The sequence below is a fragment of the Rhea pennata genome, chromosome 16 (assembly GCF_028389875.1).
Source record: "Rhea pennata isolate bPtePen1 chromosome 16, bPtePen1.pri, whole genome shotgun sequence".
In the NCBI taxonomy this organism is placed as follows: domain Eukaryota; kingdom Metazoa; phylum Chordata; class Aves; order Rheiformes; family Rheidae; genus Rhea; species Rhea pennata.
In genome coordinates, this window is record NC_084678.1 from 13,373,691 (window position 1) to 13,399,611 (window position 25,921).

The 25,921-nt window shown below is 36.8% G+C and overlaps 1 long non-coding RNA gene across 1 annotated transcript in view; it reads right to left on the minus strand.

The window, feature by feature from the left end:
• LOC134147706 (uncharacterized) overlaps positions 1-25,921 on the minus strand; it is a 233,827-nt gene that overhangs the window by 32,017 nt on the left and 175,889 nt on the right. The gene's annotated exons all lie outside the window — the stretch shown is intronic.

Here is a 25,921-nt window from a genome sequence, read left to right on the forward strand (position 1 = left end):
GAAAATAGAGTATTTATTGTGTAAAAACACTTCACAGAACTGTTTTCCCCAAATTTTTGAAAGACACTGTATAGTTTTAGGTTTTTTAAAAAATAAGCAAGCTTTGTTACAAAGAAAAACTAATGTTCATTTATAAGCAGTAACTGTTTTTTTTGTGCATATGCTTAGGATATACAAAAACTTGCCATCTTCAAAAGAGTTTGGTAGTTCTAAAGTTTGAGAATTGAGTACAAAAAATAATAAAATTTCTTTGATAATAATTTTATGTTAAAAGATTACATTTCAATCTTGTGTCCCTTTTGCTGCAAATGTAACTCCCATCTGCTCTAATATGGATACTGGGAAAAAAGAAGAGGAACGGTCATTTGGATTGCAAGTTCTTTCTACCAGTAACGTTCGCTGATGGCAGGTTCATTTTTCATACATTTTCTCTGAAATTGCAAAGACCTGGCACCTCGGTGCTGACAAGGCTGTCAATACTTCCTCCACTGATGCAGCTTTAAGGTCAATTGCTCAGTCTATATTTGGATTTCTACTCTCTTCGCCAGCTTGATTCAATTTAAGTGTTACATTTGAATCTAGATTCACACCTTCCCCAGCCCCACCTGCTTTCACTCTATTTTAACCTTTCAAAGATTTAAAAAAAAAAAAAATCAATTGGCAGTAAGTTAGATTTGTCCTTTGAGTAGTGGGTTGTGAGTGTTATTGTTGTGCTTTTTTCATCAGGAAAGAATAATCTGACATTTTTCTGTGTGAATTCTCCTTTCAAAGAGTTTGGTTTTGGGGACTACACAGTAACTGAAAACACTGTACCAATGTACTGCTAGCAGTTAATGTAAAAATCAGTTCATATGAACACAGCAAAAGAAAGAAAATGATAAATAACTTATATCAAACCTAGAAGAGACAAAAAACGATGTCTACTGTGGATATCTCCAAGTGAATCTGTAAAATGCAGCACATACTCGATCATTATATGCCTGTAATTCTGGAGTGGAACTATCATTATTCTGTGCAAGAACAGATAATCACCATCAGACTGTTATTATTTAATTTTAATAATTTCTAGAAAATATCACCAGTGGTATTCCTCAGCTCTTAGGGACTCAGATTTCAAACCAGTTTTGTAGGTTTATGTGTTTTTAAGTTTTTACTAGAGGATGTTGAGATAATTTGAAAATCCAGTTCTTTAAAGATTACACACAAAAATTCATTTTGTATAGAACTGATGAATATTTTTAACTAATAAACAACTCTTAAAATGTGACAGCATAAAATGATTATTTGCAGAAACTAGAATTACTGTCTTTTTACATGAAACATTAGCATAGTTAGTTGTACTCCAGAGTCGTTCTTGTTTTGGAAAATTATTTTTGAGGCCACTAGTGTTATTTTAATTTTGTAAAAACAAAGTAGTTCCATTTCTTAGGCTGTTCCAAGTACAACCATTTAAATATAGCTCTGCTTTAATTCTGTCAATGTTACAATGTTAATTCTAGATCCCATTAATAAAGTGCAATTTGCAGTTGTTAACAGCTGTAAGAACAACGAACAATCAGAGGTATCAAAAATGATGTATGAAGGAGGTTTTCGGAAAAATTTCAGTTGTTTAACCTACAGCAGAGAAGAAAGAGGGAAGATGTGAATACAATCATCAAATACAAAGTGCTGTGGCAGATAATAAAGCAGAATTTTGTCCTCTGTATCCTTCGTAGAAAGTACAAGAAGTAGGGGGCTTATATTACAATAAAAACATTCAGGTTAAACACAGCAGTTAGAACAGCTAAGTGACATGGAGGCCATAGTCTCCGTCATCATCTCCACCTCATATTCATGGGCTGTGACTTGGAAAAGGCATAGCCTTTGTTGTCAGAATTTAAGAGTGGTCAAAACTATGTTGGAAAAGGGATACCTTCCTACAGAGTTAGGACAAGACTTTCTTGAGCAAGGCTCAGATCTTATTTCCTATAGGTTAGAATAAATGGTTCCTTGCAGTGCTGGCTTTTGCAAATATTGCTCTTTTGCTTCTAATCCTTCCCATGTATTATACAATGTATCTTAAAACCTGGAAGCCAAGTTCTTCTGTTCATCCTTTCTCCTGTAAAGTCAATATAGGGATGACAAAGTGAGGGGAGTAGGAGAAAAAGTATCGGATTTTCAAATGACTTCACAATGAAAGATACTTCACTTTTGTAAATAAATCAAAACAATATTAAAAAAACCTCTGATATACTCATTTCACTATCCATATCCTTACTAAGGGTTGCAGTAAGTGGTACTAGACCCACTGAAGTCTACCAATACGTGGCTGGAGAAAGTGATACCTTTTTATAGGGTCACTCTGTCACACAGGCAGAAGTAATTTTTTCTTGGCTAAAACTATGTCAACTTAATCATTCCTCATCTGCTTTAAAAATCTGTTGAAAGGAATTTATTATATATTCCAACTATTTATTAAATACAGCAGAACTGAATTATTTTTTCCTCCATAATAAAATGGAAACCTCTGGCATGACGTGCCAGCAACGACTGAATGAAATGTTCTTGATGATTTTAAAATTCCCAGGTTTGGCATCTAAGCCCTTCTCTCCATCAAAACAGCTGAGCAAAAAAAGCTTGTGAAAATGGCCTTTTCTTATTGCCAAACAATGACACATCTCTGTGAGGTGCATTGGGGAATATACCCAGACTTCTTATACAGGCAAAACTTTACAGACTCTAAAATTCAGGGCAACACATCAATGTGAATTTTAACAGGCTTCTGATGTGTCTGTAAAAATTGTTTGAAACAAACAACCTTTTAATAAAACCATGAGAAAACTACTTGGAACAAGGCAGCTTCAGAAAACACACATTTCTAAAACATTTCTAACCCTCAGAAATCCACTAGCAACTTTCATTTGCATGGTTAATTTCCCTTGCTGCGAGAAAAGAAGGCAACTATGTTACATGCTCTATAGGGCTCTCTTCACAAGGACCAAGAGAAATGGTGGCCACAATTCTGGAGTATGTTCTTACTAGATCCACCCTGAACAGCCTTACCAGTAGTAACAATGTATCAAACAATGCCCTTAAGTTTTAGGGCTCTACCTTTAGACAACTAGCACTCCAACCTGCAAGATGTTCCCATTGCAGTATTTAGGATCTTTCACTCACGCATATTCCAGGTACTACTGTTACGAACTGGTTTCCAGAACAGCTAGGTAAAAATAAAAACATACCATGAAAGGCAATCATGAAAATTTGACTCAAGGTAATTTAAGGAGAAAAAATTGTGTCTTAAGTAAAATACAGACTAACAAGAATAAGACCAAAAAATGCAACTAGAAGTTTTTGTTAGAAAAGGAACAAATTCCAGCCATATGAACATTAAACTTTTAAATCCATGGCTTGAAATCTGTTGGAATAGCAATCAAGCAAAATTGTAAACACATGAGATTGGAAACAATGTCTGTTTTCACTAGTAGAGTTTTACAAAAGAAAAGATATAACCTGATCTGGAGAGCTTTGAGTACAAAGAAATATGACAAGATTAAGAGACTTAAATTATATTAGGCAAGTTAAACAAAGGATATTGAGCTTTCTGTTTACCTTGCAGTACTATCTTGCCAAACTTTATTGAAAAGCAATTGTATCTTGGCTCCCAACATTTTCAGAAGTGCTTTGGAAGATAGGCATGCCTTGATTTATACTACAGAGGTATCCCTAGTTTAGTGACCCATGCTGGTAGTTAGCACAACTGAGCTTCACTAGAGGTTTGGGATGAAATTCAAGACTCAGCTCCTGCTCCAACATGAGAAACACTCTCCCTGAATGCTGGGATCTTACTAGGTTTTAGCCTAAAGTCATGCTAATATCCACATTAAAACTCCCCAAAATAGTTCCTTTTGGGATAGCTTAGTTCTCTCACTTTATGCACTAATTCTCTCAATTCATATCATTGAGAGATCATTCTCTCAATATGCACTAAATCCATCATGCTTTGAACAGAACAGGTTGCTAGTCATTTCCTGTATGCACCAATTTCAGAGACTGGGTAAATACGTTAGTACATTCAAAAACTCTCTTTGCGCCTCTGTGTTTCTCTAGGCATCTAAGCATTTTTATCATGTACTATCATCCAATCTTCAATAAATGGACACCTTGACCTAAATTTTCTGCAGATATGTCTCTATCAACATAAGTGGAATTGTATTGACTTACAAAGGCTGAAGTTCTGATGTGTCAGCAATAAGTTGATTAGAAGTCTTTTACATTCACACTTCATTTTTCCTATGAATATTTTTAAATCCTCTGTGGACAAGGTCATTTAGACACTAAAGTGCCAGTACTTCAAACAATGAAATAACCTTAGAGAACAAAGGAGTTTCCTTTCTGTATGTGTCTTTGAAATATTTACTTATTTCAGTTTTCATTCAGTGGCTATCATAAGCCCTAAAGAAAGTCTGAAATAGCATGTGAACTGATCATGTGTACATGGTGATAAGTTGACACTGGGAAAAGTTCATGTCTCAGGGCTTGAACTATCTCATGGGTACAGAAAATAAAAAAACAGTTAAAACATCTTCTCCATTGCCAATAATCATATTCCACCTGAATAAGGTACAGGCATTGGATAGGACAGAATGACAGGACTGAAATTTAGCTCTTCAGAATGAAAAAGCAGATTATGAAACATCTCTGATACTCTACTTCACTGTCTGGATGTGGCTGTGAAGTGGATATTGACTGCATTACTGTCCAGTGGATGCTGACTGCATACTGTCTTTGAATTTTTGTTTTATAACATTCAGTTTAACAGTTCAATATTTAAGAATTAGAAAGAGTAGAGAAATGGTAAATACTATATTCTGTACTTCCAGCCTTAATGGTCAACCTTTCAGGTTTCCATATAGGAATCAGAGTTGAATTCAAATGGGTTCAATTGCAAGTTACTCATTAGAACTCAACTTGCTTTCTGCTTGGCAAAGACAATAGATAAATTTCATATTAGTCTGTATATCTTGTCCTCTAAGCCTGGCCATTAGTACTACTGTATTCTGGAAATTTGCATTTTCAGAACTGCACAAGAGCAAGTGAGAATGTGAAAAAATTAGTATATGTACACAGTTTGTATCTTAAGGTGCTCACAGACTCAGCTGTTTGAATAGTCAGTAACAATACTTCATCTAGAAATATATAAAAACTGCTGATGAAGTCATGAGTAGTTAGGTGTGAATTTAAAGGTGAACTACCTGCAAAGCATGTGTGCTTTTAATAGAACAGTCTTGGAAAAAAACATACCAAAAGAGCAGGAGAATACATCTGTGCACTGCTGACCTGATCTGGCTACTGAACTTAAAGAACAAAGCTACTCACTAGCTACTAATTTACAGCTGAGACATATTACTGAGGATAACTCTGAATGGCCTTGCACTTCATGCTGTGACAATTCAGGCTGCAGCACACTGAAGCAAGTCCAGAAGTGAATATGAGTTCACAATGCAGGTAACAGCCACATGTATTAACTGAAACAAAAATGAAGTTTACTTGAATAGACAAGCTGTGCCTGAGGCAACCAAGTAGCTGGCCCACAATAGCAACTCTCCATAAGAACAATAGCTTCTAGAAGAGGGGTGAGCTGGACAGCAGGAGCCAGAACCCTCTTCAGCTTTCCCAGTATGGGTTGGTAGCGATCATCAGGGGGTAAGATTCTTCCCACAGAAGTCTTGTGGGAGTCACTATTCTGGCAAAGCTATCTCGCGAAGACAGCATATATACCAACAAAAGGACTTTCTCCTGCAAGCATAGCTAGACCATCTTTTCAAACAGTATCAACAAAAGCTCACTTTTTTGTTACAGCTGTGTATAGGTTAGGCTTTTACCAACATAGTCATGTCAGCAAAGGAATATGCTAGCTAGTGAAGACCTGACCTAAATAAGTAGTCCATGGAAATGAGATCAGCAGCTGATACCTCTATTAAACATGAAATACTTAACACGAAAATAACTTCAGAACAGTAATGATAATGGTATTCAAGTAGCATTATCCTGCTTGCATGATAAAGCAGATTGTCAGGCTACAATGAGATGACATCTGTATTTAGCATGTCTAGGCAGAACTAGGCGCTTTTCCACGTGGAATTGGTTTTCCAAGTGCAAAAGCACAAAGGCATGCAAGGAAAGGCAAACATCCAATTCATTAACCCCTTCACAGAAGAAACCACCTTGTACCAATAAAGGAAACCCTATTTGTGAACATGCTTCTTTTAAGTTTCAGTTTAGAATTGAACCCCGAATCATACAGGCGGCTTTTTTCTGCATTAGAGCATAGTTCATCATGGTTATAATTGGGGTCCCCTCAAAGATAAAGTTTCCATTTGTTCTAAATTGTAATAAACAGTGTTCCTCCTCACTTCTGTTTATTCCTCCCGAGTATTTTCTCGGCAAATCCCCTTAGAACATAAGATCAGGATCTGTTTGCAAGATCATTTTATCTTGTCAGAAAGAAAACAGTTCATGCACCAACGGACAACCAATGTTTCCATTGTCCTACCCTGGATTTTGTAGATAAGGAATCGACATTTCTAATTTACATGAGCTAACAAACATAAATTCAAAAATACGGTAGGTACATGTAACTGTTTGAGGTCCCCTTCAACTGGAATTATCCTGTGATTCTCAAAGGTTAAAAAGTTTTGAACTACCAATGAAAACAAGGTTAGGAATGACAAAACCCTAAATATATTGCTTAGAGGAAATTGGTACCCAGTCTTTCTTAAGTGGTAAGAATCTCTGAAGAAAACAATAATCCAGTCCTGGGCCAACATTCTCCAAGTCAATTTAGTGAATTACATAACCATTGCAAAGCAGGGATAAAAGTCAAACCCCGAAGAGGCTCTTTTAGAAGATGACTCCTAGAACTGTGCATGTATTTATGCAATTCTGATACAGTAGGATGCAGTTCCCCAAAGCAATTAAAAGCATTAACATGTTTTTTTAATCTGTACTTTGTTTTCCTATATCTATTACAGAAGAGAATTCCATTACTTTCACAGGAATGAAGCCAGTTTATAGCTCTTTCTGGTGTTAATTTGGATAGTCATGGGTCAGCTATGGGTCATATTGTGCAGTTTTTTATAAACAGTACAGTAAGTACCAGACTGAACCTAAGTATTTGAATTTTTATATGTAAAACCTTTCTTTATAACAGTCTGATCATGAATCAAAACATTCAAAACACCTGTGACAGATCCTGAGGTTTTTCTTTGATTGATGTTCTTTATTTAAGTAGAGCTCTATTGAGTTGAATAATTTGAGTTGGCATTTGAGGCAGTACTTAAGGGGAGAAAAAAGCATAAGGAGAGTAAAATCTGCATTAGAGATCAATAAGCTCAGAATCATAATTCTGATTCTGTCACTATCACATTATGAGATCTCGGGTAAATTACTTAAGTTGTTTTTGCAAGTATCAGCCCAAATGCAAGACCAAAAACAAAGTCTGCATAAGACCTCTATGGGCCCCATCCAAAGCCATGCCTCTGTCTTCAATTAACAATTTTACTTATCAATGCTCTGAGGATGGTCATGTCAGAAAACACGTGCAAGACTGATGCCATTTGGCAGAACTGGCACTGTTTGTCTTCAGATGCTTTCAAGTAACTGCTCACCCATCACCTATGAGAAAGAAGGAGTCTACACAATGCTACCATAGTGCACCTAGAAAGGCACACTCACAAGAAGCTAAATGTTTGGTTCTGGTGGGGATTTAGAGTAGAACTGAGGTATATAAAATGCTTGAATAGCTGTTCCCTTTATTTCCGTGTCTCTGCACATTCAGGTACATACTAGTTGTCCTGAAGCCATGTTGTTGTTATTGCAGGGTTTGTTTCCTCCTTGTCCTCCCAACATTTATGTTAGAAACATTTTAAAATGAAAAGTGACATGACTTTCCCATTACCTAAATCCAGGAACTGTAATTCTACTATATGTAGAAGCCTGAAGAAAACGAAGAGAGGGACCTGAAGTGTTTGATTAGCAACTCACTGGCAATTTAGCACATTTCACAGAAAAATGCTAGGGAAAAACAATCTCAGAAAGTAAATTAATGTATTTAGTATTCACTACACCAATTTGCTCAGAAACATCTCAATAAAGCAACATCTTCTATTAGAACCATTAATACTATGCATTAATACATGCACATCATAGAGGCCCACATCCAATCCCTGACTGGCAACTTTGCGTATGATCTTCTTACGCATTCTTAAGGGCAGCATGCAATTTGTAGCATCGGGGCAGTGGCTCCACCACATGATTACTGGAGAAGGTGGCACTGTGGGCACTCATGCCCTCTGCCTTGAGGTAGGAAGTTCCACCTGAATGTGAGGGGCAATTTCTTCACTGTGAGAGTGACAGAGCGCTGGAACAGGTTGCCCAGAGAGGTTGTGGAGTCTCCTCTGGAGATCTTCAAGGTCCGCCTGAATGCAACCCTGTCTAACATGCTCTAGGTGACCCTGCTGGGCAGGGAGGTTGGACTAGGTGATCTCCAGAGGTCCCTTCCAACCTTACTGATTCTACGATTCTGTGATTCACAAAACCACGCCATCCAAGCAGAGGATTCCAGAGAAGGCCATTTAACTGCAATAATTACTTCATGGATGTTTGCAAATGTTTTCTCCTGCATATCCTGAGCAAAACAAGTAACCATCTTTTCAAAGAGTTCTTAAAGTGTTTATCCCCACATATGCAGCACTGTCACTAACTATCAAAAGGCAGCACCTACTTCTGAACTGTTTCCACCCTGCCTGCCTCATTGTGCAAAACCCACAATTTCAAAACAAACACAGTCTATTGGTAAAAGTTTAAGTTCCAAACTACCCTTTTCTAATTTTCAAGAAATGCCAACAGAGGAAGAACATGGCACAGCTACAGTATCTGGAAGAGAGTCCTTCAGCACCTGTTGCCTCAGCTGCAGCAAGGGTAAGTTCAGTACGTTCTTTCAACCATTTCCTTGCACAGCTGTCAAAAGACCTGGTAAGTGTATTTTTTTTTTCATCTGGCCTGGAGAAGGTATGAAAATTTTTAAACATTTTTTTTTAAAGCTCTTTCATACCAAGGTTGTCTAACAATGAGAAGCTTGTTTTTCACTTAAAAGCCATATGAACATTACATGCTATGCAAAACATTACAACATCATTTTCCTCAAAAATTCCTCTGGAAACTTTACATTTCTCTAACATGTATATTTACTAATTGCTGCATCCACCTGTACAGCTTGCATAGTGGCTTGATCCATCATAACTAATTACCTTCTTGAGAGACCTGATCTGATACGATGTGAACAACTGAAATACATTTTTAAATAATTCATTGTTTGTAGATGCAGACTCATTAGAAAGACTTAATTCTTATTTTTCTCTTCATACTGAGGCCACATCAGGAGCACTGTGTCCAGTTCTGGGCTCCTCAGTACAAGACAGACATAGACTTACTGGAGTGCATCCAGCAAAGGGCCACAAAGATGATTACAGGACTTCAGCATCTCCTATACGAGGAGTGGCTGAGAGAGCTAGGACTGTTCAGCTTGAAGAACAGAAGGTTCAGGGGTATCTTAGCAATGTTTATAAGCATCAGATGGGATGGTGTAAGTAAGACTGAGCCAGACTCTTCTCAGTGGTGCCCAGTGACAGTATGGGAGGCCATGGGCACAAATTGAAACACAGGAAATTCCATCTGAACATAATAAAACACTTTTTCACCGTGAAGGTGGTGAAACACTGGCATAGGTTGTCCAGGGAGGCTATAGAGTGTCCATGCTTGGAGATGCTCAAAACCCAACATGACATAGTCCTGGGGACCCTACTCTAGCTGACCCTGCTTAAACGGAGGGGTTGGACTAGATGATTTACAGAGGCCCCTTCCAAACTCACATATTCTGTGGTTCTGTTTTCTGTTATCAGCATCAAAGGAACAGCAGTAATAACCAGTTATTGTTCTAGGTTCTAAAACACAAAATACTTTTTTCTGAACTGTACAGACAAAAATAATTCTGCTAACTCTCCACTGCTGCATCATGCCCACCTCCATATAAGCAAAGAGAAATGTTGTTCCAACATAGGCTTAAACATCAATAAAAAGCACCTTACAGATAATTAAGGTGTAGAGAAAACCCTAGATGACACTAGATGCCTCTGACATCACTCAAAGCTATAATATGCAATATGCACATTTGTATTTCTTAATTTTTAAATTGAATGGTACATTTTTTTCTGTTTACTCAAATATCTATACAATTCAGTCCTTTCCCACCTCAAAAATCTGCTTCTTCAGAAGATTTTGTTAGAAACAGACTGGCTCCCTTCAGTGATAGCAAAAATTGGTGGATGGGATCAAAAGCCAATAAGGACAAACTTGTGAATGATGTTTCCATTGCCTGACAACCCACTTATACAAAACTTCTAGGCATTTAGACACATCCAAGATTAACTCATCCAACCATCTGTCAGTGTGGTTGTAAGCAGCAAAAGTTTGAAAGGTTCAACCAGTCCAAGCATTTGCCTAAAAGGCAAAAGCTTGTTTTCCATAGGAAGCCAACTAAAATGCTTGGAATGTCAGGACTGTAAATTAGAGCGTATCACACATTACCTAACTAACTAGCTTTACATGCAGTCCCTTTCTCTTACAAACAGTAAGTGCATCTTAAAACTATAATAAAATCATTTTTTCTTTCATTTATAATGGCAACTCAGAAAATGGCAACTCAGTCAAACTAAAGGAAGAAATTTGTAGTTGAGGCACGCTTTTTAAAAAAACAAGACAGATCTTTTTTCTATAATAGCAGTTACCCAGAGACTTTGCTCTTGTAATATGAGATGCCACTTTCACTGTTTGACCATTACCTTTCTGCAGGGAAAACATCTATGCTCTGGTATTTTCCTTATTCCATGACAGACTGAATCCCCCGCCAGAGTTAAATGTTAGTTTTTGTGAAAGATGCCTCTCTGACAAAAAAATTCTTTCGCTTATGAGACACTAATAGCAGCAGTGTTGCAGGATGCCTGTGCTTTTCCAAAGTGTTTTATCCAGAAGAATAGTTCATGTAAATATAGTTTAATTTCTGTCTTCCATTCTGCCTTTCCTTTGAGACCACCACTGCTGGCTAGTGACAGTCCTGGTTTTGATTATGTAGATTTATTTTTCCTACTCATGGAGAAGTCCTCATATGGGAATGATTTGTGATCATGAATGATCTGATATGGACTTAATTGATTTAGAAGTTAATATGTCCATAACTCATAGAATATTTGAGGAATAATCCAAATGCCTATGCAAGTTACTTTCCTACTTTGTTACACATCACTTCACACATTTTATTACATTAATTTTTATGCAACAAAAAAGAAAAAGAACTAAAGACAATCAAAAGTTCAGCTAGAATTCAGAATATAATACCTGAGCTAGGCAGTCCATGGTCTGTAGCAGTTTTGTAATATTAGCTTCTTAGTATCAGTAAGCCTTGATTTTATTCCATGAGGTTTTGATATGCTAAAGTTACTAACTGCATTACCTTCCAGGTTCATATCTTCCTCATTTAAAAAAATTCATTATTAACGAGGAAAATAAATTTAAATGTGTGGCCTTAGTACTCTAATTTGCTTGAAGATCCAACTTGTGCAGTAACTGTTTAAGATTTAAATGCAAAATTAAAAGAGCAGTAAGATGATACTAAATATTAAAACTACCTTAATGTTGAATATTTAATTAACATATTTTCTTCAATATAAATTTTTTCAGCCATTTGACTTAGTCTCTGGACTAGGACAAAGATGATGGGTATATTCAATTTTTCCGTAAGAGGATTGTCTACAGTTACTGTTGTATTATAATCTATCCAACACTTAATGCTTAACTTAGCAGGTTTTACAGCACACCTTTTTCTCAAAATACTCAGTATTAACCATACAGGTAACAACTATTCAAAACAATGGCACTACTCTACTATTAACTACCTTTCCTAACCAGACAAAAATGCAGAGGAAAAGTAGAAATGGATGTTTATTGTTGAAACTTTACCAGCAAGTCAATGCATTTAGCTTCCTTGAGGACTGCAGATATTTTACCACACTGGCTAGGAGAACCATATTATCTCATTCTTACATACTGTAATTTATCTCAAAGCAATTTACAGAAGCCAGTGTCAGTACTTCCTTAATTAAGGACAAACTGAGGCTGTGAAATGGACAATGACTTTTGCAAATTCACCACCTAGAAATAAAAATCTTTCATCTTAAAACTCAGTTCTTGTCTCCATCTATTATGTTTCTTAAAATGCTGCAATAGCTGCTGGTCAGAACCACCTATTTTTGGATATGTCATATCTTGCAGAATTCAAGTTCATAAACTGGAATTACAGGGGAGCTCATAAGAAAGAAAAAACACCAGCAAAACAGTCATTTGTCTTGGATAGAAGCTTAAGGAGCAAAAATTAACAGTAAACAGAAAAGGACCTCTGTTTTACAGTAATATTGCAAAAGATGTTGAAGTGGTTAACAATGATTTAATTATACTATCCCACTGAAACTACTGCAGTAGCAGACCCCTGTGTTATAGTTTGGAGGGGCATCAAGTTTAATACCATTCCACAACTACAATGAAATCCCTGAGACTATAATTAAGGATTTTGGAATTCAGATTTAAGGTCAGTTTTCCAGATCCTTCTCTGATTTCTTAAATGTTTCTCATTAGATCTGACTTCTCACCTATTTGGAATCTTTAGCCATTGCAGCTTGGCTCTGCAATTCCAAACTTGCACTCAACTAGAATAGATGACCTATAATTTGTTTCACTGTGCTGTTGTTCCATAAAGGTAAGTATGTACTGCAAGAGCTACATTTCCACCTTAGGAAATCTGAGATAAGAGAAACAGTCCAACTATTAGACCTGTGATTCATGAGATGGGAATTAATGTTTCTTTTCAGGCACAGACTCCCGAGGAGATTCTATGATTCTTAGTTGTTTATGCAGTTGAAGGCTATTGGCATTGATATTTTTAAACTGGTATAACTATTCAGGTTGTACTGGTATACATTTCAGTGCAGACACTGATTTCAGCGATTACTTGATTCTTGTTTCATTCTTTAAACGAATTTCCAAAGCATAAAACAACTGCAAAGCAGCAAAAATTAAACTAGAAAGAGTATCTCTTATTCAAAAACAGAATGGCCATGTATGGAATTATACTAGAACAGAAGAATAAGTTGAATTCATACTTTTGTTTAAGTAAGGAATTTAAAGTTTCTCCTTAAAATTTTATCCAGATTTCAAATTAAAATTCAACACTACACTATGTTGTGCCAAAACACAAATAAAACAGGTATTTGTATATTCAGAAAAAATACAATATGTTAAAGGGAAATAAACAGCAATTGATTTACATGATTAACAAATGTAAATGTTGCTAACAGAGTTAATCATGGTAACATTGCCTTAAATTGTAGAAAACTGTAAGAAAATATTTATATATAGCAGCAACTCTGTAGTATTAACTGGAAAAAGTATGTAAATATACTTTGCTGATAACTTACGAAAATCCTAAATTAGGCCTAGTGACCTCAACTTTGTACATTTTAAGAACTTCTGAGGGCAAACATTTATTACATAAGAGCTTAGAGGCTACAGGAAAGAAGAGGGTGCTGTGATTGGGGTGAGGGACAATGAGAAAAGCAATGTCATTGTCATCGATTGCTTCTATTCATGTTGTTTAGGAAATAATTTTTCCTCACTAGTTTTGTACTCTCTCGAGTACAGGCTTCTTCAGTAAGGTTTAACAAAATGGAACATGAATGCACTTGGGTAAACAAAGGCAATGAATTGAAAATAAGTCACATTTGGGAGAGCTTCAAGTTGAAAATCAGCCTCACAAACGCAATGACTCCTCTGCTCCATCCTAAATTCTTCCTGCAAACCACACAGAAACGCTCAACATGCCAGATTAGAACTGATCATTGTCTTTTTGCAGTGAGTGGCAAACTACCTCTCTCTCTTCTTTCCTCCCCCAGTGATTTGGAATAATCTGATCTTAACATTTTGAAGTTGCTTTCTTTGCAAAAGATAGTAATCTAAACAAATCCTTTCCAAATACAGCGAACATCACTCTATCTACCCTAAGTTGTTCCCTAAGTCTTCAAGCAGACTTAATTTCTGAAGCCAGATACAGACCCTTGAAGTGTTTTGATTGAATGTAGTAAGATTCGGACATTACTAATAAGCTAATTTCCTGGGCAATCTTTATTGGAGAGGGAAGAGCTCATCTTACAAAGCACTCTTGAAGCAAAGACATAACTCTCATTTAGCAGGGATCAAATGAACATTATAGAAGAATTCTTCTAAAATAAAGCAGTAGAAATTGCTTACAACCCTTATGCACTGAGTACCATAACCTATGTTCAGATTCAGGTCAGACCAGGGAATTATTAGCCAAAATAGCAATCCAAAGAAAATTGGAATAAAGTAAAAATCCACCATCTGTCAAGATGTGGAAATTATGTATTTTCAAAAAAATAGATTGACAAAGCCTAAATTCTTTAATTTTCTTCTCTTCCTTCACCCTGGAAAATCCCCGAAATAAGCTAGGAGAATACAAAATTTATTTTTTAATAGTATTTTTTGTCATGAGTTTTTAGGAATGTGTTAGGAATGTGCGAGCATCAATATTCCTGTTTTATATATATAGACCTGTTGCAGGAAGGATGTACCACTACAGCTTCTGCCACATCAGATGTATGCACTGCCTGATTTTTAGGAAGGTTTTGTAAGAAAAAAAACTTTGCTATTTTTGTGTTGCATAAATCTATGTAGTTCTACTAAGTTTTAAACAATCTATTACTGAATGTCATCTAAAAAAAGTCATGACATGATAGTTGGGGTTGAATTCTGCTTTTAATTCATTTTGTTGCAAATTTAAAAGAACTCCACAGATTTTAATAAAACTGCATTGAAGATCATTGAGAATATATCTATTTTCTATTACTTTTTTATTTATCGAGTTCATTAAAATAAATTTATGATCAACATTCTGATTTTGAGTTTTTATTCAGGCAAAACGCTAACACTGATGCATTTTTACATTGAAATAATATACCAGGAAATAGATTAGAGAAGATGGTTTTTACCTTGTTTAGAAATGATGATTTTGTCTCAGAGTGGAGTACAGGCTTTTCAGTGAGTCCTATTACTACTTATAAGAAGACTCTACATGTCCTGCAATGAACTCTAGCTTATTAAAGTCTGAGAATGTAAACAGATACTCTTTGATTTACTACTTTTTTTAATAAGATTCATATTGCTAGCTTTTAGCAGTTACCACTTTTTTTAGTTATTTCCTTATTTCTGTAAGAATCTCAGTAAGCCTCCCCAAATACCTACCTACATGTGCATTCCATATGTTTTCTTCCCTTCTCAAATGCAATTACTGCAATATTTCTTCTCTTCCTTTCAAATACAGAGTTATAGGATTACATGTTACTGTGCTTCTAATTAAGATTTAGGTACTGACATGATTGGCAGAACCATAACAAAAAAAATTATCAGAAAGCAAGATTAAGATTTTGTTGTTTTGTACCAAAGCTGTGATGTGGATTTCTGATGCTGATCAACCCAGCCTCTGCACATGGCACTGATCTATCATACCATTCTTGGCTCTCCTTGTAGAGTTCTCATTCCCTAGATGCTATCCAGATTTAAGCAATTAGTATTGCACAGGGTGATCTTTGTCTGATCTCTTATTCCCATATGGTGTCCATTAAGAAAGCCATCCACAAACTCTTGGTGCCATTAGACAATTCCCTTGGCATAAACTGAAAGTTGAGCAGAAATTCTAAGGGTGCCTGATGGCATACTTCCACTTACAACGTATCCAGCATCAAAGCCTATTTAGGAGGCTTTCTCTGACTACTCCTTCTCTCCCTATGTTTCTCTATTGACCATTTTTTTTTCATTTAACAGTCCACTGCCCCTAGAGTTGTGCTTACACAACCATTTGTGGGACAACACAGTGAACTAGACCAGAAAATGAGCTATTTTACCAGTAAAATCTTTCTACAGATGCTTTTCAGTGCAACTGCTCTGACAGCCATAATACATATTTTGAAGGGAATGTCTGTAGATCACCTGGTCCAACTTCATGGCCAATTTCAAAGTTATAGAAAATTTTAAATTTAGATCAGGTTGTTCAGGACCTTGTCCATCTGAATTTTGAAAATTTCCAAAGATAGAGATTCCATAGTTCCTCTGGGCCTCTATCCCAGTGCCTGAATACCCTCAATGTGAACAATTTCTCCTGCCTAAGCAGAATTTTTCCTACTACAACTTGTACATGTTGCCACTCATCTTTTTGCTGTGCAACTACAAGAAGAGCTGGGCTGTTTTGTGCATAACCATCCAGGAGGAGTCTAAGATAGCAATTAGATTCCCTCCTTTGCCTCAGCTCCAGGCTGAACAAAGGTAGGGCTCTCAGCTGTTAATCATACATTTTGTGTGTTTTAGCCTGCAGTCCTCTTCCTGGTCCTCTGCAGGACTCACTCCAGTTTGTATCTCTCTTGTGCTTAGAACCCCAAGGTTGGACACAGGGCTCCAACTGTGATCTCACAAGTGGTGAACAGAGGGGAATAATCACTTCCCTTGGCTCACTGGATATGCTGTTAATAATGCAGCTCAGTATGCAGATAGCCTTCTGCTGAATTATCAGAAATGAAGGAGCAGTAAACTTCAGACGTGTAGGGAAGCCTAGAATATAAGCTTCCACTGAGACTTAACCTTATTGAAAAATAACAGAATCTTTCCTGACTTTACCTGGCTTTCATTCAAATACTCATTGGGCCAAATCCTGCATGCCTTTGGGCTTATCTGCATGAATGCCTTTATCTCAGAACAAGACACATCAAAGCAAAACTTACTTTGTAACTTCTTTGATCAAAATTTGTCCAAGTGAACCGTCAGCCTTCACTGCACCACAAACCTTACTTCCCCACAAGGGGCTGGATTTTTCCCTAGAAATATGAAAACACTATAGATGGGATTTCTACAGTCCTTTGTGTTGCCACCAACTCATAAAACTGGAGAAAGTTGTGTATGTTGGCACATTGCAAAGGAGAAACTGGTGGATACGCCTGGTCACATTAGAACTTGGGACAGATAACATATTTGGCATTTTGGTGAAAGTGATAACATTGGTATGTTCAGATAATAGTATTACTTGCAAAACACATGAAATAATCCTTCATCTGCAATACTGTATCTAAGAACGATGTTCAGCAAATGAAGAAAGAGCCCAGAAGAACAATGAAGGTGATCAAATATCTTTGCAAATACACCAATGAGAAATTGGAAATTTGGATGTATTCTGCCCATGCTTTTCTACAATTTCTAGTCCGAGAAGTTGCCAGTGCTTTTGGAAAACTTTACGAATTTACTGTGCAATGCCTCCATATTAGTCTTTCCTTAAAATAAAATGAAAATTAGAATAACCTTCAATTTAAGTTTAATTAATATTGTCTTGTCCTCTCCAGTGTGGTTGCTTATGCGTGTATGAAGGTGTGTATACCTGGTTTAAAAATTGTCTGTACAATTATTTTACAGACTGTCCACAGGCAGAGAAAAGCTGGTTTAGTTTAACAAACAGCAGACAATGGAGGGAGGTAGGCACACAGAAACAGTGTTTAAGCTACTGCAAAAAGAAAGGCAGTAATTGTTTTATATGTTCCATGTTGGTTATTAGAATGTTCTTAAATTACAACAAATGTTATTTGTGTCAGAAATTAGTTGAAAACATCCCTCTTCTTATCTGCTCCTGGGCCTGGACGGTAATAAGAAAGTCAGCAGATAAGATGAGGCTGAGAAGGAGGAAGAAAGCAAAATCAAGATGATGCTTTAAGAAGGACTCTCCTTAGAATAGCTTCACTCTGTACTGTGCTGCTTCTGGCTCTGAAAAACGAATGTGGTCAACATAAGTTATAATGCTTGTCATGCCCCATGGGACTAAGTGGCTTCTCCTTCACAAGATTTCTGAATAGTATTGGAGAAACTGAAGAAATTCATACTGCTATGCTTTCGTCTTGCATGAAGCCTGGAGTTCATAATGAGAGTGGAACAAAGATTTCAGACTTTGGCTAATTGCAAGGCAGATTAGTCTAGGAACATTGATAATGCTGTGACTTTTGGGAACTCTGAATTGTCTTCCATAACAAGAAAGTAGGATGGCTTAGCAATGAGCCATACAGTACTAGTATTATCCTTTGTGACTGTATTAGCCATACTTGACTGTACACTGATGAACTAATTGCAACTGCCATAATTAAAAAAGCCTTTCCATAGACTCCTAGTTCACATCAGCTGTATGATGAGTCAAATATGACTTTGGAGGACTGTAATGGATAAACAAGGTGCTTAATGGAACACCTGAAATAACTGAGCAGTATGTGTTACGTATTAATAACTCTGTCTGCAGAACATCTGCAAGAACAAAGACCAACACCTTGCTGAGGAGACAAAGGCTTGCAATATGGTTTGAGTACCCTAGATGTCATCTGTGGAGCCTTATTTTTCCCATAAGAGGACTTTGTGGTTTGGCTCCTGGCTATGTCATGTAAATTCTTGCTTTGTGCCCATCTGGTTGTTCAATCAGAGCAGCATCCAAGAAGTAACTATTCAGGGCTTTCTGTAAAAAAGCATGTACAGTTTTGCTATAGTATGCATAGATGTTTTCTTAAATCTTAAGCACTGTATTTTTTAAATATTATTTTTGGAAGAGGGAATAGAAAGGAAAGGAGACAGGAAGAGGCAGAGGGAGAAGGAAGCTGTTTTTTCATACATTTTTAAGCAAGTAACTTTACCTTATGGATCCTGGCTATATGAATGGCTGTCCTGATACTAGTAAGCTACTTAAACACTTTCCCACATTTCTCCTTCAGTGTGATACCTACTAGAATTTTTCATGACTCAGGAAGCTTCCTTGCTAAGAACTCTTGACTTTCATGCTTCCTCAAAATCTTCATGATCTATTTGGACTCCCACTGTGACTTGTCTGTCTGTCTAATCAGACATTTTGTCTTTCTGGGGCCATCTGTTTATCATGTACATTCAAGTAAAAGGGTCTGGTCTACCCTACAGCTGAAGGCTTTACAGCAAAATAATCTCTTTCTTTAATTACTCCCTATTTTATGATGCTTCCAAATTTTTTGATAATCTCTTAAGAAATTAAAGTAATATTTCTAGAGCTATTAAATTATTATTTAACTTCAAGATACGAGTGACTATGTTTAGAATACGAAGGTTAGGTGTAAACAGAAGTACATACAGGTATACAGACATGTAGAAAACTACTCTTGGATATTTACAGAATTTTTAGGTAAGTACCTAGAAACATTTTAGAAATACAGTTTGTTCAAACAAAAATCCTTTTTCACCATAGCAAAAATATATCCAAATGTCATATATTTTGTATGCTTGAATAAAATCTGCTGTTCTCAGCAAAATTCAGTGGTACACAGGTAAACCCGAATAAGCCTATTACTTCCTTGGCAAACAGTTCAAAGACAAGATAGGGTTTATTTCTTTGTTTCAAGTCAGAGTGTCTCACCTTTCATCTTGTAATAAAGATTGGAAAGCTGATAAATACAATTTTCTGCTGAAGGAGAAATTTGCACATCTTTTTTTGCTATAAAGCCACTGCAAGACTATGTATTTTCAGAAGTAGTATCATGCAACTTTTGAGGGAAAAAAAATCTGTATATGAAGATCTTAAAGTGATAGGCACTTCTGCAGAAGCTGTTTTCAAAAAAAAGTTCTGTTTCAACGTAGGCAATCATTCTTAAACCAAGCATTCTCTTCCCTTGTTGCTAGATTTTACTTAAAGTAAACCACATCCTGATTACCTACATTGGAACCTGAGAGTCAGTCATCTACCTATGAAGACCCTCTGGCATCTCTGGTTCTAAAGAATATTCCACAGTCCAGTCAGCAGGAACAGAAGGAGGAACTTGAGAAAGCCTCAGGACACTTCTTTGTCTTGCCCACAGATATTTCCCAGAACACAGACATGGGAGAAATGGAGTGCTTAGCTATTCAAAAGATTAATCTCTTCACATACAGGGGCATACCACCCCCCTCAAACTACTTCTACTTTGACCATGCAATTGCTCTTACAAAACTGCACGTCAAAAAAAAAAAAAAAAAAAAAAAAAGAAAAAAAAAAAAAAACCCACCCAAACCCACCACCTCTTTATAAGTTTTTTCCACAGCATTCAGCCTTATAACAACATGGAACTTTGCATACATTATAGACTTTAATATTGGACAAGGACTTTTTTCTTAAAATTAGGAGGAATTTTTGAATATATTTACTAACAATATAATTCTGTCAATTTTGAAAGGCTTAAGAAAGGAAAGTTAAGAATCTTTCTGATAAAGAAGCACGCAACAAAAAATAAATGCACTTTTGAAATGGATAGTGGAAGCACAGTATTCAGAACAACTTTCATAGAAAGCAGAAAATATTTGAGATTTCAATTTGTCAAGATAATTTTAGAACCAAGCAACAGACCTTATTGTCTGCTGATTTCCGCAGACTGGAATTCATCCACTGAAAATCTGTGAAGAGTGATAAAACCCAGAAAAATTCAAAGACGTTAGTGATACGGAATCTACTGAATTTTTGCCATTAAATTCTCATTTTTTGAGCATAGAAGTGTATTAGCGTCTTCAGTAAAGAAGTATATTGATGAAATCTCCATATAATTAAATGAAATTTGAGGACCTGGAAGACTTTAAGTAAGCTTAAAGCCTTGTCTCTCTCCTCAAGGATGAGAAGTTTCTTGTAGGTATTACGGGAACACAGAATAGTGAAGACTATTGTATTCAGTGTTATATATCTTTGGTCTTCTTTATTTTCTAAATAGTTAAAGACATTTGAGATATTTAAATCATAGTGATAACAATAAAAGAGGAGAGGAATCCTTCAGTGACCCCAAGTCAGGAAAGTGCAAGGAATGATTTCACTTTGTTTAAAACACCTAACAGAGCACAGGACTTCACACAGGGAGAGCAGTGACTTGGGAAAGGTAGATAGGGAGTTATACAAGACTGACTGTTCTTTTAAAAATTGCTTTCTCTAAAGTGTTTTAACTAACATACTGCTTTTCAGAAACAAGATGTGTGCTATAATCCTGCAGAGAAAGGAACTGCAGGTGTTGACCTGACCTGTTGAGGAGATCACAATGAGCCACTGAGGTTTACAGCCTAAGGCCTCAGATTGGAATGAGAGAGCATTACAGAACTTTGCATCAAGGAAGGCGATAGCTAGAGGCTTAAATGGGGTGCCCTGAAGACGACCATGGCAAGGTAAGTAGGCAATTTATTCAGAACTGTCATACTATTGACCAGTAGTTGTCTGGGGGCAGAGTGCACAGACCACTAGCTTGGCAATTAACAGTCTCTAAGGAATATTAACTCTTATAAACACTATTCTGCCTTGTGATCTGTACTGTCAGCACAGATGTGTCAGAGAACTACCCCGCATGACCCAACTATGCGGTGTGTAAAAAGCAGTCTTCTGGAAAATCTACAAAACACTACAACCAAATCAGTAAGTTTTGCAGACGTGTCACAGCTATTAGCATAGATCAATTATAAGCCATCATGCTAACAGGAATCAGGAGAATTCCTCAACAGCTTTGTTCTCATTAAAATGGTTTTTCCATGAATTGATTGTCATTTGGAACTCTAAAATGTTGACTAAGTTACATGGTATGGATGCACTTCTCACGCTTCTATCTAGAACAAACAATTCTCACCATAAAATAGATTTAAATATATACAAAATGGTAGAGCTACCTGCCAGCACTTAGTTAATCATTTTTACTTTGAAAATGAACCAAAACCATGTGTGTTTGTAACAATACTTGCCCCTCCTAAAACCATAAGACCAGCCATAACTAAGAACTGAGAAATACATTTATTAAAAAAGCAATAAGCAAGAACACTTATGAAGGTGAGAAGTAATTTAGTGGAATGATGAAAAAGTACTGCTTTATACAATATAACAAGTTTGTTGAAAGGCGTTTTGTTATTTTTCCAGTGACTGATGGCTTTGTAGAATATGTAAAATGCAAGTTCTTGCTCTTTCATGCTTTATCATATGATTTCAGATGCAGACTATTGAGAATCATTAACAAGCATGAGAACAGGAAAAGGATAGCTTTAGGTGAATTAATGCAAAGTGAAATAATTTTTCTAGTATTTTGTATTGAAACGTATTTACAGGCTATGACTTGTCCTGCAGGAATAGACTGAGACTAGCACTGGATTTTTTTGAAATTTCCCTCCACAACACTAAATCCATCCCTACATCCTGTTGGGCATTCAAGATATTGTATCAGTTTGTTTAGTTTTCTTTTATCTCTTAACAATTTCATGTCCTCTGCCAACAGGGGCCAACAGCTGGCCGAGTCACGGTCCCCAGCCTGCTCACCCACGCTGGCTTGCCCCCATGAGGAAGGCAGTGAGGAGGCAGAGGCTGGGATCTGCAGAGACCCAAGCCTGTCAACTAAGCCTGCCAGGCTGAATCCTCTGGGCAGACTGCGTGGACCCCACCCATTCACCAAGCTTTCGGCCTTGCCTGCAACGGCCATGAGACGGTGGAGTTCAGGATCCTCTGAGGAGGAAGCAAGGCAATAAGTAGGACTGCAATCCTGGACTTCAGGAGAGTAAACTTTGGCCTCTTCAGGGAACTGCTTAGAGGAGTCTGATGGGCTAGGGCCCTAGAAGGAAGGAGGGGAGGGGAAGTTTCAAGAAAACTGGTTAATACTGAAGAATTGCTTCCTTCAAGCTCAAGAGTGGTGCATTCCTATGAGTAAGAAGTCAAGTAAGGGGGGCCTGCATGGATTAGCAAGGAGCTCCTGGCAAAATTCAAACTGAAGAAGGAAATATTCAGAACATGAAAAAAGGGACAGGCCACTTGGGAGGAATATAGGAATGTTGTCACAATACACAGGGATGCGAAAAGGAAGGCTAAGGCCCATTTGGAATTAAATCTGGCAAGGGATGTCAAAAATAACAAGAAGGGCCTTTTTCAAACACATCAGTAGCAAAAGGAAGACCAGTGAAAATGTGGGCCTGCTACTGAATGGGGTGGAGGCCCTGGTGACAAAGGATACAGAAAAGGCAGAGTTACCAAATGTCTTCTTTGCTTTGGTCTTTACTGCTAAGGGCAGCCCTCAAGAATCCCAGACCCTGGAGAAAAGACAGAATGTCTGGAAGAAGGAAGACTTTCCCTTGGTCAAGGAGGATCAGGTTAGAGATCATTTAGGCAAACCTGACACCCACAATATCTGAAGGGAGAGTGTAAAGAGGATGGGGACAGACTCTTTTCAGTGGTGCCTAAGCGACAGAATATGCACAAACTGAAACCCAGAAAGTTCCACCTGAATATGAGGAAAAACATCTTCACTGTGAGAATGACAGAGCGCTGGAACAGGTTGTCCGGAGAGGTTGTGGAGTCTCCTTCTCTGGAGATATTCAAGGCCCGCCTGGACATGATCCTGTGCAACATGCTCTAGGTGTCCATGCTTGAGCAGGGGGGTTGGATTAGCTGATCTCCAGAGGTCCCTCCCAGCATCCACCGTACTGTGATTCTGTGATTATCAGGAAGGTTTTCACTGTTAATAACTACTATAGTCCTAAGGGCGCTAAATGATCTTAAAGATTTCATTGGATCTCACAATACTATTTGATGAAAAGAAGGCTCTGAAAAACTACCCCAAGCATTAAACTCTGCTGAAGCCCAAGTTCCTTGTTTTTCAGTAGCTTCAGATCAGAACCTGAAAGATATTCTCTTACAGGAAATTCACAGTTTAGGGATAATTTTGGTTATTGTGACCTGTAATTTCGGCCCAGATCCAGAAAGATTTTCTCTTGGAGGTATTTTTGCTGGACTTTTGCAGATCTAAGTCAGTATTTTTAATTTAAGTCCAGAAAGTGTCTGCATTTTTTTTCCTTCTGCACTAAATGGGTTGGTCCAAATATTGGTCCCTGCAAATATCTATCTGTGCAGTTACCTTTGAAAATTGCACCATATGTATATATGTATCTATGGGACTTGGGAGCACAAGTTCCTTTAATCTTTAGTTGGACAGCTGTAAGCTTTGAAAGTCCTTCCTTCCCTTGAAGTCAATGTTACTACAACAATATCATAAATAATGCAGTGCCTATGAGTCCCCTGGCGGTATTTCTGAAGGAAGCTTTAAAAACCTGCTGTGTCACAAGAGCAGTTGCAATCATAATCAAAACTAAAGAGCCTACTTCTGTCCCTTGACTGTGATGCTTCTTTTTTTAGAAGCCTTGTATTACACAGTATGACTGAGAAGCAGAAGTAGGTTGGGACACACCACACTACTAAGGTAGCCTTGAAGACACTGCTTTAAAAGTTATCATCCCCCAAAATTAAAGAAAGGGGATATTTTGGCCACTGGTAGAGCCTAGAGTTAGGAGTGTACTGTCTGGTATTTTTCCTCCCTCTTCTTCATTGCTCTCATAGGTAGAAGTTTTGAAAAGTAGAAGGAATTACTGCTGAGTTTTCAACATGACCTTCTCAGCTTAAATATAATTTTGGCACTTTAATTAATTACATTCTTTAGATACCTCTCAAAGTAAGGATATTGTGCAGAAGAAACATTATCCTTGCAATTTTCAGAGGTAAATTTGGGTTTTCTTACTATTATATGGAACCATCTCAGATTATTAAAAATAATCTGTGCTGAATTAGAAAACATAGTTTATTTAACTGGGAGCGTAAAAAATGCATGCACATGTATTAGATGATGTCTAAGGCAGTTACTACAATTTTGTGTACAGATTCAAATCGCTATTCAAAAGCGATTTAAGAGAGATGATTAAATTATTTGAACATGTTTACTGATAATCCTAAAGGCTGCAAACTGAAAAAAGTTTTTTAAAAGAAGTTGCAAAGGACTTCAGAAAGTTTATCATAAATTAAAACAAATCTAAAATTTTGGATTTGGCAAGAACATGCTCTTCTGCTAGAGAGAGTAATCTCATGATGTGATACGAAAAGAAAAGAAAAAAGGAAATTCAGAATAAAATGTTACAGAATATTATTAGCTACAGTCTATACCATCAGTGATATCCTGCACAGATAAAAAGACAAAGAAAAACTAGGTTGAACTCAGTACTACTGTCTCTTTCATATTAAGATCCTAATACATTTCATATCAACAATTCAAGACTGAGAATAAGCTGAAGTATTAGAACTTCTAAATACTTTTATGAAATGCTCTATAAAAAAAAACCTTTTTGTTATGTTGGTCAAAAACATTCATTCAGGACTTCAATTAAATTGTAGCTTCCTTTGCTATGACACAGCTCTAACATAGGCCCGTAGTGTGCACATGCATTTGGTGGATAAGAAAGTATGTGCACTTTTGCCAAAGGAAAAAAAGAGAGCAAGTAGATTATCTCAAATTACACAATGAGATTAACTGAAAAATGAATAAAGTTTCAGACTCTTGGTTCCACTGGCCAAAATAGCTTTCAAATCCATAGTAGTATTAAAATGGTTTATTATTCCAATTCACAAAACAAATACCTACAAAGAATTCTCCCCCATACAGAATTTATGCCTTCTGGGGAAGACTTTTCTCATGAACTAGCCCAAAAATCAAACCAAATTGGGAAGCAGGAAATTAGGGTCAGAAAATTATAATAGAACAAGGAAAAAAAAAAAGCATTCATTACACTGACTCTAGTCCAATTAAGTTATTTTAGCAGATGGACCTATATATGCAGTATCACCAAATTTACTGGGAGATTGGAAACAAGAAGTACTTTTTTTCAGACAGTCCCGTTTAAATGGAGCTGCTATCCTTACAGA